This window comes from Columba livia, chromosome Z, assembly GCF_036013475.1.
Source record: "Columba livia isolate bColLiv1 breed racing homer chromosome Z, bColLiv1.pat.W.v2, whole genome shotgun sequence".
Lineage (NCBI taxonomy): Eukaryota > Metazoa > Chordata > Aves > Columbiformes > Columbidae > Columba > Columba livia.
Window position 1 is genome coordinate 24,364,892 of NC_088642.1, and position 19,806 is coordinate 24,384,697.

The 19,806-nt window shown below is 38.3% G+C and overlaps 1 protein-coding gene across 5 annotated transcripts in view; it reads left to right on the forward strand.

Annotated features, from left to right (window-relative positions):
* The window catches only part of LOC110357667 (uncharacterized), a 57,513-nt gene that overhangs the window by 15,230 nt on the left and 22,477 nt on the right, over positions 1-19,806 (forward strand). For 4 of the 5 annotated variants that reach the window (XM_065045173.1, XM_065045175.1, XM_065045176.1 and 1 more), the window contains one exon: positions 1-17,083. This exon is cut by the window's left edge. The gene's annotated coding sequence lies outside the window, so the exon portion shown is untranslated. The remainder of the gene's footprint in view (positions 17,084-19,806) is intronic. The other variant, XM_065045177.1, reaches the window with a different exon arrangement.

Genomic DNA, 19,806 nt, shown 5'->3' on the forward strand with positions numbered 1-19,806 from the left:
CGTTTTTCCTGTGGCCGAAAATGGGAGATACATCTCACAGTCACCACTTAGAGAAGTAGTTGGGAGTAATTTACTGAAGTGCTTCAAGTCATTATTTGTCTGAGACACAGAATTTGTTCCTGACAGAATTGCTTCTGAAAAATAGGAACAGCTCTGCTTGCTTTGCATGTCTGTCTGTCTGGGTCATTTTGTGTTCCCCTGCTTCATGAGGTTTTGAAAGTAATGAGTTCACAAGATAATTTCTTGAACGTATGAAAACAGAAGGAAGATTTCAGCAAGCGAAGTTTTGTGTTCCCTCAGGGATCAGCTAAAGGATGCTGTGCGCAGGAGTGAGTGGAGAGGACAGAGGTGCTGAGGGTGACCTGGCCATGCAGGCACCCTCTCTTCCAGAGGTGGATCTCCCAAGCCTGGCCCTCCTGCATGTGCCGCTGCTCACAGCCCTCCCAGTGCAGAGCCCGGTTGACCCTTCTTGCTGGTCAAGCTTCTCTTAGCCTTGAGCTGGAGCTTCCTCTCTGGGTCAGGGTCCATAGATTGTTATTTTAGATCTGGCTTCCTGAATACCACAGGGCAAACTTATTTATTGGGCTCCGTTCATACTTTTCTCCCATGCTTAAGGAAGGGAAAAGATTTCTGGCAAAGTAATTAATTTTTTTTAAAAAGTAGATTTTTCGCCTTTTTATTGACTGTATATTAGTATGTGGTGACCTTTTATAGTGTGACAGTGCAAGGGAGAGACAATTGTTTTTCTGTTACGAAATAAATTCCAAGTGAGATTGTAGGTCTCTTATGCTCATCTAAATAAACTCAATACATCAATTGATAGCAAGTGTTAGAACATATAAAGACTTACTGGTTATCCTGCATTCATAAAATATAAATTATGTTCTCATAAAGGGACGCTCCGTTGGATTTTTTTATTTGTTAATAAATGAAAAAGCAACAGGTACTGAACAGGGAGTGTGATGTTTCTGTTCTCTGTTTACTATTTTTGTAGCTGAAAATAGTCATTATTTTGGCTGTGAATATGATAAGGTGTTGATAAGAGTTTATGAGGGTGAGAGGGGAGAAAAGGGGGTGGAGCCTTGGTACTGCTGTGTTCCGTGATGTGGATATCGTGAAGAGGAGGAGAGCTGCAATGTCATGCTCCAGTTCTGTTACAGATGACAACAATCTCCTCCTTACCTCGTCCACCTCCCAATGCCTGCTTGAGTCCTATTAAAGCCATAGAAATGTTGCATGTGGCCTTCTGTTTTAATTTTGTTAGAGAAATGCTGTTCCAAGCTAACACTTACCAAATAGGTATTATTTGCTTCATATGAGGCATTGATGCCATCACAGGGTGACAATTTTACTGGCTGGTTTTTGGAAACTGGGAACTTTTGTATGCCGCTTACATGGGTCACTGCTAGTATAATGGAAGATTTAGAGGAAGCATCAGCCTCCAGAACTGACACATTCTGAAGTTGGGTGTAGTCCCTGATAAAGAGAAAAGCCATGCAAGCTGTCGTGCTGTGACTGATTTTTTTGCGGAACGGTTTTCAATGCAAGTTTAGGGCAAGTTCCTTACAGAGTAGGCAGTTCATGAAAATACTAAGTCAGTGTATTTCATCTCATGCATGATTGAATTCCTGAAGGGAGTAAAGCATTAGAAAACCAAAAGACTTTCTGTTTAGTCCTACATATGGAGTGACTTGACAAATGTGGTTAGAATTGATCTTTGTCTACAAAAAAGCCCAAGAAAAAAAATTATTACTTGTCTAGTGGGGAGTGATGAAACAGTTAATAAGCAGCTGGTATATTTGATGTGCTCTATTTTTATTTTGAGAAGAGCATTTGTTGTTATTCAGGAGCAAATCTGAGACTTCTGTATTGTTTAAAATTCCAAGTTGCACTGGGAGTCCTTTCTTCTTGTGGAACACACTTTGAGTTGTGTTGGCAAGACAATTCCTTAGCTTATTCTAAGCTTAGGTCTGTCCCTGATATGGTAAATGAAATCTCAGATCTAGTAATAGCAGAGCTATATCACGCAAATATGTCTTCTGGGCAAACCTACAGAGTCTGTCCATATAAGACTTGTCAGTAACTATCAAACACCAACATTTTCCCTTTGACTGTTATTTTCAGACAGCAGTGACTGCTAGCTGTTCTCTGAAATCCTCAAAATTTAAAATAGCTTTTAATTGCATCTCTCTGGCATGCTGAAAAAAATATTAGTTTAACTTGCCTGTACTAATACTAGCGAAAACAGTCTGGGTCCTAGTGCTTTTATTTTGGTGATGATTTCTGTCATACACATCAGTAAAAACAGCAATTAAAGAATATACTTAAACTGGGGTCAGGAAATTGTAAAAAACATTCACATCTATATAGAAAAATAATATCTTAAAAGGCTGCAGAATGTCAGGTCTTAGATGTATCTGACTTGACAGTAACTCTTAATACAGCTTTGTAATCATATAGTTAGGAAAAAGACACACAAACCCAGTGGATATTTTAAAAAGCTTATCTTGAAGCATGTCCCATCTTCCTTTATGTCTTTTCTTGGCTCTGAAAGAGTTAGCTGCTGGGTGTAAGGAAGGAGGGAAGACATTCTGGAATATGTTATTTTTTTCCTGTTTTAGTCTCTAGAAACCAGGCTTTTGTGATTGTAGTTGGTATGCGTGTTCAGATAGCACAGGTATGAAAGGGTTGAAATAAGGAAGATAATTAGGTTAGTTCAACTATTTGAAAACAGGAAGTTCAGCAGAAAACAGACACTAGAAGTGCAAGAACTGAACAAAATTTTTCTGAATTGGTTTGTTGTTAGGATAAAAACAGCCTTGGAAGTACCCCAGATCTTTAATGGGAATGTCTTGGACACCCAGATCATTCATAAATCAAATGCAGAGCCTATATCTGTATTTAATTAAGCTTTGATAGTTTGGATTCTCAAGGACTTTTTCAGTTTTGTCTGAATAACAGATAATAATACATTTCTTTTCCTTTATGGACAGAGGTACAAATTCAAGAAGCTACAGTAGTATCGCATGATGTGACAGCATGTAAATCCTGTGTCATGCCCTGAACACCAAAACATAGCCACGGCAGTCCCATAAAGCTTGACATGCTTGGGACCGTGGTCCTTTCTCTGAGGACTGATGTTCAGGTTAAATGCTTATTCTCTAGTTGGAAGAGATGCTGAAAAGTGGCTGCATGCAGCTTCCTATGTCCATTTGTTTAAGAACTGACATTTTTGTTTTCCATAAGGAAGAACACTCTGAATAGAAGAAAGGTTATCCAAGATATACATTTCTTCCATAGAATGAGGAAATCTTAATCCTAAAATGAGTTCAGGGGTTTTGCCCTCTTTCTGTTAGGAAATGATTTCAGAACATATTTCTTTGATAGATCAAGAACCTTGTTTTCATTTTAAGACTTAAATTATGCACAGTTAATTCATGCAGATTCATTCCATTGCAGGGTATCCTGCCTGTCAGAAGCCAGGTAGGTCTAACTTCCTTGGCTGAATTATGTCCAAAGAAGAACCAAATGCAGAAATGGAAAAATAATCTGATTGTCAAAGAAAGATATATCTTGGAAGTCAGAAAGTGTAGGAGTAAAATGAGACTTGTGAGAAGTTAAGCTAAGTTTAGACTTAAAAGGGAAACTAAAGTGTTTTGTTTTGTTTTTTAATTTTAAATATTATCACATATGCATAGAAAGAGACAAAAAAAGAGAAAGTGAGGATGTTGAGAAGCCAGAGTGGACCAAGACTAAAGACACCTTGGACAGGAAAAAGTACTTGAATAACTTTCTTTACAAGAAATAATCTGACCAGATTTTAAGATGAAGATGGAGTAGTAAAGGACATGGAGGAGGGCATTAATCTTGCCAGTATGTGAAGGAAGGAGGGATTCAACTCTCTGAGAAGGAGAGAACTTGATTAGCTCTGTTCCATAGAAGTGAGGCATATTGGATTGATTATGTCCAGCAGCATTATTGTGATCTAGCACTCCAGAACTGAAAAATGGATTATCCAGATAAAAGTGAAGGGTGTAGAAGTGGTTCAGGTGATTACAAACCTTTTACATTATTTCAATATTAATTTTTAAGAACAATTTTGAAGAGGAGAACGAGTGAAGACAAATAGGTCACAATTCACCTCATTTTCTGTTTACAAAAAGTAGATCACATTGTACTAGCTTAGTGCTTTCTGTGTTAAAATAATTCACTGAAAACAAGAAGCCTGCCTACATTTCACTGAGGTGTTTGGTGTAGTAACAGCTATAATATTATTAATTTAACTAGAGGAGAAGAAGGTTAGTGTAAGACTTAGACTTTGGTTAGCATTGGTAAAAATGAACCTAATATGCTGATAGAATCTCTGGAATGAATATTTGGTCTGAAGGACTTTCTCAAGGGATGGATCTTATGTTTTCATCAACGATTAGCACTGAAGGGCAGAAGAATTCTGATAATTTTTTGATACAAGATTGGGAAGAATTATCGAGATAAGAACCAGTACATAACACAAAAAATACTTAATGTATTTGTGTACTGTAGTTGCAGAAATGACATAAATTTTATTAATATGGTTTGCAAGGTTGCACATGTAGGTGATGAGATAAACTGGGGTTTCCTAACTAGAGAGAAAAAAATCTCATATATAGGTGAATCACATAGAGACTGTAAGGCAGCAGTTGGCTACTGCTTTTTGGGAAAGAAGATGGCAAATGTGCACCTAAAATCTACAGCAAGGTGTCTTTATATATACATAAAGTGAAAGCGATTGAGATTATTAACAGCAATGCCCAAGCCACTAACAGTCTTTAGGAACCCTGCGCTGTTCAGTCATCTGTGTTTGGAAAGCATGGTCTCAAACTGGAGCAAGTGCAGAAAATGTCTTCTAAGGTAATCAGGGGAACAGAGAAGACACTGAAGGATTTTGCTTCAAACTGACAAAACAAAGGCAAAGAGTTACGACACATTGCAGAAATGACAGAAAGGGTCATTTTAAAGCTTTTTCACTTGGAAAAGTATTCTGGAATAGGAAATAGTAATAACATGCTTGCCCTGAAGTAGTCAAAATTTTTTTAAAAGTTTCTAAATTTCTTACAGATGATACTGTTGTTCTGTCTGTGCCTCACTGGCCTTGCTTTTCTTACCAGTATAGCAGGATTTCAAGTAGTTTTCCAATATAAGGAGTGAAAGCAAGAAACACAGGTGGCTTCAATACAGGACCTGAGAATTAAGTTATTAAAAAATTATGTTGCTTTTAGCTTCCTGTGTCAATTAAGGACAGGAATTCAGCTGGTTCATAAGTTGACTGGATATGATGCTAAATGTACAAGCAGAAGTATCTTAAAACAATCTGAATTTTAACAAGTTACCTTTGCTGTATTGTGTGGATGGGCAATAACCTCTCTCCTCCCTCGATTTATTAGCCGTCAATATAAATTGCTTATGTGCATTTCACCCTGGTCGTGCTTAACCAACCTCATAGCCTTTTATGAGGCTTTTAACATAATTTCTTCTTCCTTATTTGAACTCTTTCACATGCATCTATGGATCCTTCTTTCCCTCTTTTTTTGCCTCCCTATTCTTAGTGTGTGAATGATATAAAGCATTGTGAGAGCTTTTGCTGAGCTTCTCTTTGCAGGCAACTCCTGAGCTTACCTCTTCACCCCATTCTGTCTCTTTCAATTTAGTTTCACATTTCAGCCTGTCTTTCTGGATGTCCTGTTCTCAGTTCAAACCCAATATCCTGAAAGTGAACTATCTTTTTGGTTTTTTTCAGATTATCCATGTTGCTCAGTTCTTCATCCTAGCTAGTAGTTTCTTTATTTCTTTGGTGATGTAGACTGTGGCATGTGTCCTTTTTCAGCTGCATTTGTGCTGACTTGAAGAAATCATTGCTGTCTGTCCCCAGACCACCTCTTTGCTTAAAGTTTCTGTCTTCCTTGCCTCCAATAGCTGAGGACTTTTAGAATATAATATTTAGTCCCAGTCAGAATGAACCAGCTTATTTTAAACAGTCAATTTCAAGTTTATTTTTTTGGAACTGTATTGAGGAATAACCACATGAGCATTTCATATGGATGCCAGGCTGGTCCACAACCTCTTTCAGAGGCCAAGGCTGAGCAAGAAGGAGTTGTCTGTGAACAGTAGTTGTACACATTTTACCAATGTGTATCCAAAACTGTAGCAATGGGATCTTCAGATTGTAGAAGCACCATATTGGAACAAGGGTTTTCTTGTACTTCTTCGTTGTTATGGTCAGAAATGTGTAACAGCTTCACTTCAATTCATTGATCTTTTGTCATGTAGACTAAATTTAAAAAAAAGGAGAAAAAGAAAGAGACAAGTGGCGTCCACAGCCCAGATTAAGGAACTGAAGGAGATGATTCAAAGACTCCAGCACTTTGACTAATGCCAACCTTGACCATAAGCAGGGCAGCAGGTAATCTTTCAGAAAGGGTGAATCCTCAAGGTGCCACAAGGCTCTTTGTTTTACTATCTGGGATCACACTTCTCTTTATGTTGGGTTTGCAAAGCAGGATGTTCTTTTGGAGCTAGATATGTAAGGTTTATCTATGCATAAAGGTGAAAAGGAGTGGATCATTTGTTTTAAACCGGTGAACAAGCCGTGGCATTGTTTTTGTGTGCTTCACACCCCAGTAGCTGAGGAGCTCACCTAACATGTGAGGGGCCTATGCTCAATTCTCCTCTGACTAAACAGATTCAGACCCCATTTCTCACCTTGTCTTGGTCAGCACACAGCACATATTTCATTCTCAAGCTATCCCATGGAAAGAAAAGTAGGTTTTCTTTGCTTGGTCTAATGATGAACTGATTGGGCTCTTGGGCAAGAAGTGCACTTCATGCTCTATCTGGTGTTTATATTTTAACCTTCCATTTAGAAGACCAAGAAGGAATGCACCCTATCTTCTCTGTCTTTGTGAATGCTCTTGCCATTGGATTACTTAATGGCTAAGAGAGAATGTGGGATGAGGAAGATGGAAGGGAGCAACTTCAGCTGCAGGTAGCTGTTGTCCCTAAGGAGTGCTCTGAGAGAGCACATGAAGGATGATGAAGGAGAGAGGGAGAGATAAGTTGCACACTATTGTCAAGAATGGCCGTGTGTCTGTGCACATTCAGAAGATGACATTTAGATATGCAGTGGACTCCACAAAGACCACGTTTAGTTTCAAGCACCAGGAGGATTGGACAGAGTCTGGGCAAGGAGCAAACTTCACTGCTCTGGGTTTGGAAAACATGATACTGTGCCAGATCAAGGCAAAGGCCCGTTCAAACTATATTCTGCCTCTGATGTTACACAGTAGTGGATGCCTGGGTAAGAGAATAAGAGTATGCAGTGACCCAAGTTCTTATCATGCCAGAGATGGTTGTCTTTACATTTCACGGTCTTTGGTGTGTTTTTCCTCAATGAATTCATCCAATTGCTTTTTAGAGCAAATAAAATTCAGCATCTGCAGCATTCTGTGGCAAAGAGTTTCACCACTAGTTGCACACTGTGTGCAAACCACCTTCTCATACTTGTTTTAAACTTGTTGACTGCTGTTTCCATCTGGTGCCTTCTGAAGCTTGAGAGAGAGTTCACCCCATTACCATGGCATCTACCGCATTCTCTATAAATGCCTGTGCAAGTGAGTGAGATACCTAAATCTTTTTTTTGTCAAGCTGGGCTGTTAAACTTGGAAGCAAGCAGTGCCCAGTAAACTGAAAGAACTTGATAAAAATTAAGATAAAACATGCTGTTAAAAAGTAAGCTGTTTATTTTTCTTCTAATATGCCCTGATGTTTGTGCTTTCTCTATCTTTTCATCATACATCTGCATGTATGTCTGTAACAGCTAACTTTCTCTAAGACAGGGAGGCAGACGAGAACTGCATGTGTTTTTCCATGTGGAAACACCTAATTGCTTTATAGATAGTATTGTTTTTAACACTAGAAGTGCAAGTGGTTTTCATGTCTCATTTCATCTTACATTTTTCCAGGGAATGAAAAGCTTTTATTTCTTGCAGATCTGAAATAAAAGAGATTCACAGAGGTAGGGGTGGTGGCCGATTAACATTGCTTCGCTAAAATAAGTTCATTGCTAGAACCCTCAAGCCATTATGTGTTTCCCTTCACTTGAACCTATCTGCTTTTCTACTCTTCTGCACAGCTGGTAGTGTACTGCTTGAGCTTGATTTCGATGGCCAAAGGTAGTCAGTACCATCTGTTACTCATTTGGTTCTCTTGACCTTGGTTTTGAGCAGCTGGCTTGTCTGTTTCGTCTCATGTTGTCAATGTTGGGGTGTTTATTTTTTTTCGTTTGTTTGTTTGTTTGTGGGTTTTTTTTGTTTGTTTGTGGTTTTTTTGTTTGTTTGGTTTTTTTTAGGTCTGTGTTAGGACTATCAAGGGTTCTTTACTTACTGTGGTTCCTACATATCTACATATTTCAAACAGAACAAAGAGCTCTGCTTTTATTAAAGCCAGCAATATATTCAAGAAAAAGAAAAGGAATTAAAATATTTTAATTCCAAGGAAGCAGAGGTCTTGCATGTCTGCTTTAGGACTGGAAAAAATATTTGCTTAATTATTGACTAAGATAAGATACTGGTAAAAGTTACTAATCAGTAAGAATTCATTGATAGAGTTTTCACATTAACAAATAATCAAACGATATCAAAGGGATGTAGTCTAATACTGCAGATTTTCTTTGTCCAAATGTATCTTATGTTGGTAAGATTTTTGCCTGTCTTGTTCTGGCCTTATCTTACAAAGGAAACCAAAGAGATGGTAAGACACACCACCGGCTCCAAGACTCACATTGTGCTGCACAGAGTGGAGCTCTTAAATATCTCACTATCATCAGAATTAGAATTTGGTTCTTCGTTAACAAAATGAAAGTCTTCCTGGCTTTACTTCTTCCCTTCAAAATCAGTAAACCCCATAAGCAACAAAAAACCTACAAAATAACCCAGTGAGAAACCAGACTGAGGACAAGTTGGTGCCATTAGCATTTCTCATTAGGTGATGCTCAGGAATTTTCTGCCACCAGCCCAGTGTTGCTTGTGATTCTGTTCTGATTAGCCTGACTTTGTCCTGGTGTTATGTGGGAAGTCTTGGAGCCCAGTGCAATGATCTGCATTACTGTAGGTAATAATTATCTATAAACCTGATGTGTTGTAACCTTTAATTTTGTGTGCCCAAGTTTTGTTCTGGATCTAGAATTTTCACTGAGCTCTGACTGTAGATTAAACTCTTTCCAGCAGAGGGTGGTGGTACATTTATGCTCAGGCAGCTGATTACAGTGACTCGGGAATGGGGCTAATTTTGTATTGACAATGATACAAACACAGAAGCGTTTCTGTTAAGGCCGTTCCTGTATGCAGTTCTGAACAGTTCCAATGTAAAATACTCTATAGGATCGTGGGAATTTATTACTGATCCAAGTAACAAACAAGTAAACCTGTGAACACCAGAACTAAAGACACCTGGCTTCATGTGGTCTCTCTTTGTTGGTTGATTACTTAACTGAATTATAATATGATTCTGTGTTCTACCCATATTTACCCATTACTCTCTCTTTGAGAGAATTCTCCACTAAGTAAGTGTTGCTTGTTTTGACTGTAGCAATAGACCTATAAAATCAAGTTATTATTTTTGAATGTATAGCCACCAGTCTAGTTTTACAAAGCTTTTGCAGTCTTAACTTGCCTTGAGACCTCATTGCCTCTAGCAAGCTCAGGTGAAACTGCCCAAAGGTTTCAAATCTTATGTAAGGAGGAAGGGAACTGGAACAACATGCAGGATATCTGTGTAATGTAAGCCTTGTTTCCATAGGAAACCAAGCTATTGAAAGATAAATATACCTAGAAATTGTGGGCATTTTAGCATCATTAACACCAGCACTCAGTACATTATTTAATACGTATTCTGAGACTTCTGAATAAAAGGTCTATGCAGAAATACTGCAAAGATTGCCTAAACCAGGATCTGGCATGGACTAGTAAAGAAAAATTACAAAAAATCCACCCCAAAACACAAAAAAAAAAGCAAAATAATTACAAATGTGAAAAAGTGTGTATCTGCTTTTCATCATACTGAGGGTGTTGATTTCACTGCCATTTATTTGCATTCATTAATTCTTATGATTTCATCATTAAAGCTGTGTCAGTGAATGGCCTCAGATACATAAATACTCATGTTGCAGATGTGTTACTCATCTAGAGTGTTCTGTGTGTTGCAGACCCAATAACTTTAATAAATAATAGCTGCTTAAATCTTTGATACCTCTGCAGGCTAACAGAAAAATAGACTTAATAATGTACTTTTAACCAAAAAAAGAAAAATGTCATGCTAATCCTCCAAACAACCCATTTCCCAATGTCTTTTCAGACCTGAAAACTTTTTTCACATTTTATTTTGTAATAAAGTTTTCTCACTTGCATTGAGTTAATTCCTTTATTTTCTGGTGATTTTTGTTTCTTTCCCATGTCTGTGTTTTCAAGTAGGTGTACATCTGACAACCAATGTTTGAAGTACAAATAGAGAAACTCTTTTTTGTGCGCTGTGTTTAGATGCAAAACTCTTTCAAACTTCCTACGTGAAGAACACTGAGTTCTGAAACAGTAACTCCTTGTAGAAAAGTACTTGTTTTCTACTGTCTGAAAGGAAATTGAATACCAAGTCCAGAATAGACTGCCTTTGGGGAGAAATGTGTGATTGTGGTATGATGTTAATTTAGCTGCAGAATGAAATATTCATGGCTTTCTGTAACTTATAAACAACAACAGCAAAAATGACTGACATTTTTACACACATGCTTACACAAAAAGAGATGAAAAGAAGCATGGCTAAATCTAAGTTGTACAGCAGTGATCAACGGGATGATTCTGTCCTTTAGCAAGTCACACTTGCAAATGAGTAGCTGGAAGGAATTATAGTAGCAGATGCTGCTGTTTGTTTGCACTCTTTTGGGCTACTAACAAGTGCATGGCAGATGCTGTAACTTTGATGCTTCTAATGGAATTATTTTGGATAAATTATTGTTTTATACTATTATATCTGTTTGAGCACCTCCTGATATTTTAGTAGGGAGATTCCTGGAACTTCCCCAGATCTTGGAAATGTTGTCTTGCTTAGTCTTTTAGATATGCAGCAAAGACAACTCACAAATTTATGGCCCAAGTCAGAAAGTAGTTAACTCTATGTTTAGATTTAAGCAGTGTGGCTATAGGACCAATGTAGGTACATGTGTATTCATTTGTATAATGTAATCAGATTAACTCTTATTTTTGCAAAACGAAAACTTGTGTTTACACAGACTGAATCTGTTATAAACCCACTGAGATTCTGTGGCTGACTTCGTTACATCAGGGAGCCAGAATTCTCCTCTGAATCCCATGTTCCCAGTTGGGCCACACAGAAACCACATGCTGACTGGAACAGGCTCAGGGACAGTGTTGCCCCACAGGATGCAAAAGTGAATTTCTCTCTGGGAAGGAATACTTGATCTGAATATTTTGGCAGGCTTTGAGAGAGAGCATTGAGTCTCTGAAATTCTCTGTGGTTTGTGTTTTTGTGGTTTTGTGTTTTTGTTTTTGTTTTTTTAATTGTTAAAGGGAAGTGTGCTAACCATGGTAAGCAGACAAATTTTAGTCCTGCTAGTAGGTTATTCTGCCAGATTAGTTCCTTCAGCAATTTCAGTTCTTCTGTCTCACAGACATGAAACTGCAAGTTGTTCCAATAGGTGTCTTCTACTTCATATGGATATTTCAGAGTTTAGTAACTATATTTCTTCATTATTTTTAGAATGCTTTGAGAAGTTGCCATTTTTTTTCTTTAATGACTGTATTGTGATTAATCTAAAGCACAAATGATTCTGAAAAAATAAACTGATTAAATGGTAATGAGATTAGAAGAAAATTAACCACATATGTGGCAAAGCATGTTTTATTTTGTATACTTGTTCTTCTAGAAACTATGCAGTCATGGGAAGGACAGATTGCATATCTTCCTGCACCAAAACAGTCTTCTTTCATACATTGTAGGCACTTTCACCCTATAGAATGCTAGACTACTGTATTTTTGGAATTAAAAAAAAAATAAGTGCAAAGATAGACTGAAGTGAGTCTAGCAAATGGCCGCTTAATATGCAACAAACCCTAAAGCAATTAGTTTTCCAGATCCATGAAAAAAAAAATGTAAGCCTACTTTCAGGTTAATTTAGTAAAACAATTTTTGTGGGTTTTTTTTGCCTAAGTTTGTTTAATTGGTCTCCATTTTCATAGTGTCTGAAAATATCGCAAAGTCTGTGAGGTGAGAAATTTAGTAGTTTTGCAGGAGGGTGTGGAGAACCACAGACACGTGGCTTTCTTGGTCTTGTTGACCAAGAAATTTAAGTGTTCCTTTTAAAGACAAGCACCCTTTTTGTTCCTGATATCTGTGACTGAGGACTTGAGCCAAGGTCATAAAAAGGTCTGACAGGACATAGCCCCCAGACTTACCCAGTGACAGGCTGTCCATATCCTGCTTCTTGGCTGCACAGGTGGCACTTTGAGAGTCCCCACCTGCTTGTGTGACCTTGCTTGTGAGTTTACTGAGCCCACACTTTTCCCCCCAGCCAGGCTGACTGGTCATGGCATACTGCTCTTCCTATCAGCCCAGACCCTAACTCAGGCAGTAGTTTTTAAGAAAAAACTGAATTCAAGACCAGTGTTGCTATGGATATTGTTTTGTTTAGGGAATGGGGCAAGTCACACAAGCATAATGCTGTGCATTGTTGAATAAACAGCATACAGCAAAACCAAAATCCAAAAAAGAGCATCCCCAGCTCTACTGGCCCACCTTTAAACAGTATCTTGTAGGTGTTATGAGGCATTTTCATATTGCTTATTGGTGGTCTAGTAAATGTCTGTGATGCACTTGGATGCTTTTTATTTACTTTAGCTATATGTACAGTATTCACTAAAGACTTTCAGCCTTTTACCCCGTTTATGGGTGCCACAAACTGTTAGCTTAGTGCTCAACTATTTCTCTGTTTTTCTACTCCTTTTTTTTTTTTTTTTAATTTTAGTTGCAAACTACCAATAATTAATTTCAGGCCCTCATGGGGTTGCTTTAAGCCGATGCTATAAAGTGTTGAAGCCACTGGATCATCCATCCTTCCTATCCTAGAAATACCTTTGGTGTGCAGACAAGCACAGCGATGTAGTTTTATTTAGTTTTCTGTGAAAAAGGAAAGAAAGAGCAAAGAATTCTGGGCTGGTATTCTTGGTAGTTTTCATGCATGTGTGCTGTGCTAAAAAAGATTTTAGATTTTGTAAAATATGTGGAAATTATCAGGAATATGTTTAAAGCTTGAATGTGAAGACACAAATAAATAAAATGAATGACTGATCTGAAAATAGTTTTAGCAAGCAGAGTACATGGCACCACTGGAGTTTGCTAAACTTCACGAAACAGACAAAACAATCAAATGAAAAGTATAATCTGTGAATAAAATATTCTAGGACGGATTCGAATTTGTAGGACTAATACAGAGGGGCTATACAAATTGTTCTCATATATTTGAATTTTTTCTTCTATTGCAGTTCTGTAACTTCAAAATTATTTTTTGCAAGTTGTATACAACTTCTGAGAGAGGGTCTCCTTTAAACTCAGTCACTTCAGTTAAACAAAGCCATGTTTGTGTGTCAGTATTTACTTTCACTGCTGTTGCTTTCCACTCAGAAATATCTCTATGCATCCTTTGTCTACAATAGATAACACAGCAGTCATCATTTGCAGTTGAAGAGACATAAAAGCACAGACACACCTGACACGCAGGCACAAACTGCCCAGCTGTGGTGCATCAGCAACGTGAACAGGGCACACGGAGGCCGGCAGAGCTGCACAGTTCGTCTGGGAAGTAAGACAAGCACACATGCTGTTAGTCTGTGCTGGCGCTGCAGTCTGCCGTGGAAAGCTCCATCAGTATTTGAACTAGGCAATTTAAAGCAAACACAGTTGGCTGCACTATAACCTATTTGATGCTGGAAGGTGACTAAAGCAACTTTTTGTTTTGCAGGAGTAGTAGATATAATGAGACAGCAGTAGCAGTGCGCTCTGAATTCCCCTTGGAAAATGTGTTGTTTTGTTCCCAAAAATGTGTCTCATAAATCTTTTTCATTTGAATATACTTTTTCGTAATTTGACTGAGCTGTGAAATTGTATTATTTTTCAGGAAAATTTTGGGAGGGGTGGGAGTGGTGTTAGTCATTCCGAGGTCCTGTGTGACAATCCGTTGAAAGTTGCTGGTGTGAACAGTTTTTGCAGATGTAGGTTATTCATGCCTGTTTACTCAAAATATGTAACAACCCATGTTCTTAATTCTGTTTGAACAGTCAGCTTGATGTATTTTACATTGAAATGCAATGGAGTGGAGAAGGATCATAGGCCCAGCAAACACCCTTAGATAACGGTGTCTGACTGATTGAGCCCATTCTCTGCTGTCTGAGATTGCTCCTGCATTTACTTTAACATCCTTGCTCCAGCAGTCACTGCAACTAGGTTACAAGTGTAAAAAAGTAAGGACGCTCAGTAAACAGGGAGCTAGAAAGAGAGAGTCAGTCCATTAAATTAAGTCCAGAAATAGGACAGTCTATTAAATTAAATATATTTGGGAGAGACTCATCTATGAAGCAGTGGAAAGGAGCCTGGAATTGCAATGGAAATGCTCTACTTGGGTCAAGACCACTTATTCTCCCTGTGGTGCCGCAGAGACTGTAGATCCCGCAGTGTGACTTACAGCCCTCTGTTGCTATAGTTCAGGAATGGTGTGATGAGGACTACGGCTGTACAAAAAGAGGTCATGCTGATGACCTTCAGAATATGTTTAAAAATTATATGTAGCATCTTTAAAGGTCTTAAAAACACTTAAAACTCAAAGCTTCATCCTTCTGGTAATATTAAGGCAGTGCATCAGTACAAGTTCAGAGTCTTGGATCTTGGTATAGGGCTGAAGGACATAGATATTAGCCAAGTCTCAAGTCCTGGCAAGCTATGTCCCATTAGACTGGGCTTTTGTGGAAATCATCAGGCAGGTCTTGTGCCATTTCTCATGCTCTACTTGTGCAGAGGCAAGAGCAGTTCCTCTGAACAACAAGACTCGTCTTCCCCATGGCAGTGGGCTGCCTAACAGAATGGGAAATTACAACTGTCTGTGGAAAGGGACAAAGAAGGATTTTCATTAGATATTGTCAGCTAATCTCTTGATTTCAAATTCAGAAATGTATGTCTTCTTTTGATTGCTTTTACTTTCTCTTAATCCATACATTTCTAAATTTGAACATGTGTTTCCTATGGTGTCTGCCGTGGCAACCAAACAAGCTCAGCTACCTGTACACAGAAACCTGAGTCTTCATTACCTCTTTTTAACACTTTAACACTTTGTTAGCAGGGTTAATTTAACGTCATTCATTCTTTACCATGCTGTGGCCATCATAGTTCTCATAAAATATCTGTTTATCAAGAAATATGGGACTGAAGGGGATTTTCTGGGCCATTAAGTTTGTTCCCTGCTGTTGCAGGCAGCCAGGATTCCTTTCAGAAACTGATGAAACATTTTATCAGCATTTGAATTATTGACCTCATGATTGCCTGTCTCCTAGAAGCCTAATTCAGTTTAAGGTAAAATACTGATTGCCTGTTTAGACAATAACTGTAATACCTTTATTTTGCACAGGTTGACATAAGGGAAAGATCTGTTTTCTCTGGCATTTGTAGTTGATGTACCTCCTGTTTATTTTTATTTTCTCTGCTAGGTTTCACTCAGCTTGACTGCCAGCCATCCTCCTTTTTCCTTGAACCTGCTTATCTCCAGGATTTTAATCAACTCCTATTCTCATTCCTTTTCTCCTCTCTGTTTACTTTTTGCATTAATCTGGAGAAAAATACCCATTTAACTTGGTTTGCAATAATTTCCCTGCAAAACCTCGCCTCCTTGGATTTTTAGTGAAAACTGAAATTATAGGTTAGACTAATATTTGATGTTGTATGTCGCATCATTTACATGATATGGAATGTAGCCTTATTAATTACATTATCAGCATCTAAAAGCAGGAAGTGCTCTAATGTACATACACGCATGTTATTATTGTATTGTTGTTTTGTAAGTATAGGCTCTTTTTATGCCTGTGCTTCTGTGAAATTCACAGTAGAGATGCAACTTAGAGAGCCACTAAGGGTGATTCAGGCTCAAGGGATCAAGTCAGACTGTTGCTGAAGTCTTCAGTTTTAAAGTACCCAAATTCACAGCAGAAAATAAATGGCTGTTCTGGCTTTAGAAATTATTTCTTAATGTAGACCTGCTTCCTGTCCATCTAAGAAAATAAAGCATCATGAACTTCCCCTCTGCAACTAGCTTGTATTTTGAAACAAAGTGTGATAAAGAAAGTGCCTTCCCCAGGAATGCTGCTTATTGTTCCACGAAGGTGGGCAGGATCACCTCCCGTGTCCTTCTGAGTGCAAGAAAAGAAGGGATGTTGGTTCCACTCCCAAAATGTTGCAGATGAGCTTGTATGAAACTGGAAGCAGTGTGTGCTCTGCAAAGAAACAATGTGTGAAGCAGAACATTTCACTGGGAGTGCTACCAGCCTGTGATTATAACTATTATTATGTTGCTGCAAAACCTGTATTTTTGGCGAAGTTTGTTTTGTTTTGTGGTTGTTTTTTTTTTTTTTTTGGTTGTTGTTTTGTTTTGTTTTGTTTTTCCAGGACTGCTCTGAACTAGCAAGCACAGTGCCCTGGGAAGAAGCTGTAAGGGTGACTGCAGTGAAAGTGCATTTCTTCCACTGAAAGAAGTCACAACAATTTCTCCAAACACATCATCTATATTTGAGCAGGGCTGTCGACATAAACAAATGTCTCAGGAAGGTTTTGGGATTTTTTTAAAGAGTATCCAAAATCAGCCTGGCTTCAGTGAGAGAAGTCTTACTTGGCAAGAGTCCCTGCAGAACCTCTCCACACCTTTGCAGGTTTCCACCAAGATCCTCAGAAGCAATACAGTTTTGCCAAGCAGAGCTGACTGCAAGGGAATACAACACATTTACAGGTGTGTAGTACTTTCACTTCCCTTTATACCTCTCTTTTTGTGAAATTTAAAACTGAAATTGGACATGTAAATTTTTCCATGTATGACTGGTAGACTCAAACAAACAGAATATGACTGTTCCCTCCATCTTAGCCTTCACATTTCAAATATGTTTGTCTTGACAATAAGAGTCAAACCCTAATATTTTTATTCAGGATAAAAATGTCAATTGACTTCAGCAGAATTTCTCATACAATGGATTGAAATGATCAAAACCTGGGAGTTGGCCAGTGTAGAGTTAAGTAATTCTGTTTTATAAGTGCCACATGTATCTTTAATGTATCCTTTAGTGCATTGCATAATGGTCTCCACAACTGTAAAAGGAAACTGGCTCTCACTAAGAGATCTTGTTCCATGAGTGGCTGCAACTGAATGAATTCCTGTAAATGTCTATAAATCCACCTCTCTCCCAGCCTAAGAATTTTTTGCTCTGGAATACATAGCAAGTTTTATATACTTCAGTGTGAATACAAATATGTTCCCTAGCTACCTGCAGTCACTGCCAAAAGTTTAACGTATTTCAGAGGTATTTTCTCCATTAGCTATTACATTTTGATGTTTTTATTTTTTAAATTATCCTTATCCTGCTGTTAGTTTTGATGAATTTCTTTGTATTCACATTCGAGAATCTGTGAAACTTGTATACTAAGGTGCAGTCATTTAAAAGGGAAGAACGGCAGCATCCTCATCATGTCAGTTTTGAAAATGATGTTTGGTTTCCGATTACTGGGCTATGAATCATACGTAATCTCTCAAATTTTAATTCTCTCCGATAGGAGCAGGATGAGGGCAGGTGGGTGGTTTTGAAAAGAAGATGTGTAAGTGCCTCATTTGATGCAATTTAAATCCTGTGGTTTGAAGCACTATGGGAAGAAGTATTTGAAATTATTATGAATCCATGCTTTACTGCTATGTTCTATTAACAATTTTAATACGAAAAAGTGATTAGATTGTCTCAGCCACCATGAAATATTCTAAATAAGCTACACCAGCTGCATTCTCTCAGGGCTGATTATTTTCTTTGGATAAAGGGCATGTCGTGCAGTTGCTTGGATATGACTTGTCATTCATACATGCCACATTCCCCTCACAAACAATTACGACGAATTATATCTTCTGTAGAACTGTAGTGCATCAGAGCCTAGGGAAATAAGATATTTCATTTCTTGAAGTTCACACTGAATATGTGAGAGTTGTGAAGAGTGCCTTATTGCTCCAGGCAGGTAACTTAAATGTCAGATGAGAGAAAGTTAGAGGAAATCATACTATTTTCTGTTATATCACTTCCTGCTCTGGAGAAGCATTTGGGCAAAGAAAAGATATGATGGGGATTATTTCAGACAAATCAAATTATTCTAAATTTACTCCAAGACCTGAATAACACTGTGTTCCATTCAAAACCAATTGTCCTCAAAATGGGAGTTTAAATAGCCTCTTGGCTGGTGTCAGTGCCTGCAATACAGTAGGTCTACTTTGCTCTACTGAGGCATATGCAGTGATAAGGAATCTTTGGGTTGCTGTTTTCTTCTTTTAGCTGCTGCTGATCATCATATGTGAGCATCCATCCTTGTGTTCTCAAAGGTTACACTGAGAAAACATTCGGCGTTAATGCCTTGCTTTTTCAAGATGAGCTACTGTTTGCGAACTCTTTCCATCCTTTCATAAAAGAGATTTATATTAATCTAATATAAATGTTAGATCAGCTCCTCTGCTGCAACAAAAATGGTTCTACAGTGTCTTCCACACACTAATGAGTACTCATAGCATTTTTCCATTTAAACACCCACCATGAACTTACATTTAAATTATGCCCCTGGGTTGTATTCACACACCTCTCACGTCATGAACCTGCATGTATGCATTTCATCCCCATTCCTAAATTTATCATGGTAGGCCGGTGTCATGGTTTAACCCCAGCTGGCAACACAGCACCACAGAACGGCTCACTCATCCCACCCCCAGCAGGATTGGGGAAGAGAATAAGAAGGGAAAAAGTGAGAAAACTCATGTGTGGAGATAAAAACAGTTTAATAATTAAAATGAAATAGAATATAATAATAATAGTAATAACATTAATAATAAATTGTAATGACAAAGAAAATAACTAAGAGAGACAAATAAAACCCAAGAAAGACAAGTGATGGAAACGAAAACAATTATTCGCCATCAACTGACAGATGCTCAGCCAGTCCCCAAGCAGTGACACCCCACCAACTTCCCTCCTAGTTTTACTGCTGTGTATGATGTCACATGGTGTGGAATATGCCTTTGGTAAGCTGGGGTCAGCTGTCCCAGCTGTGTCCCCTCCCAACTTCTTGTGCACCCCCAGCCTCCTCACTGGTGGGGTGGTGTGAGCAGAAAAGGCTCCGACTGTCTAAATGTTGCTCAGCAGTAACTAAAACATCCCTGTATTATCAACACTGTGTCCATCACATATCCAAACCATAGCCTGATACTAGCTGCTATGAAGAAAATGAACTCTGTCCTAGCCAAAACCAGCACACCCAGTGATCCCTAGGTAATGTTATTTGTATTTTTCATCTGAAACTATCAGGATTACCTGGGATTCAGTGGGTTTGCCTGCTGTTTTCAGTCTTGCCACTGGCTAGTTTTATGTGTGTTGCCAAGCTTACATGGTCAAAAATTCCTCATATTCCCCACATTTCCCATTCCAATAGTTATCT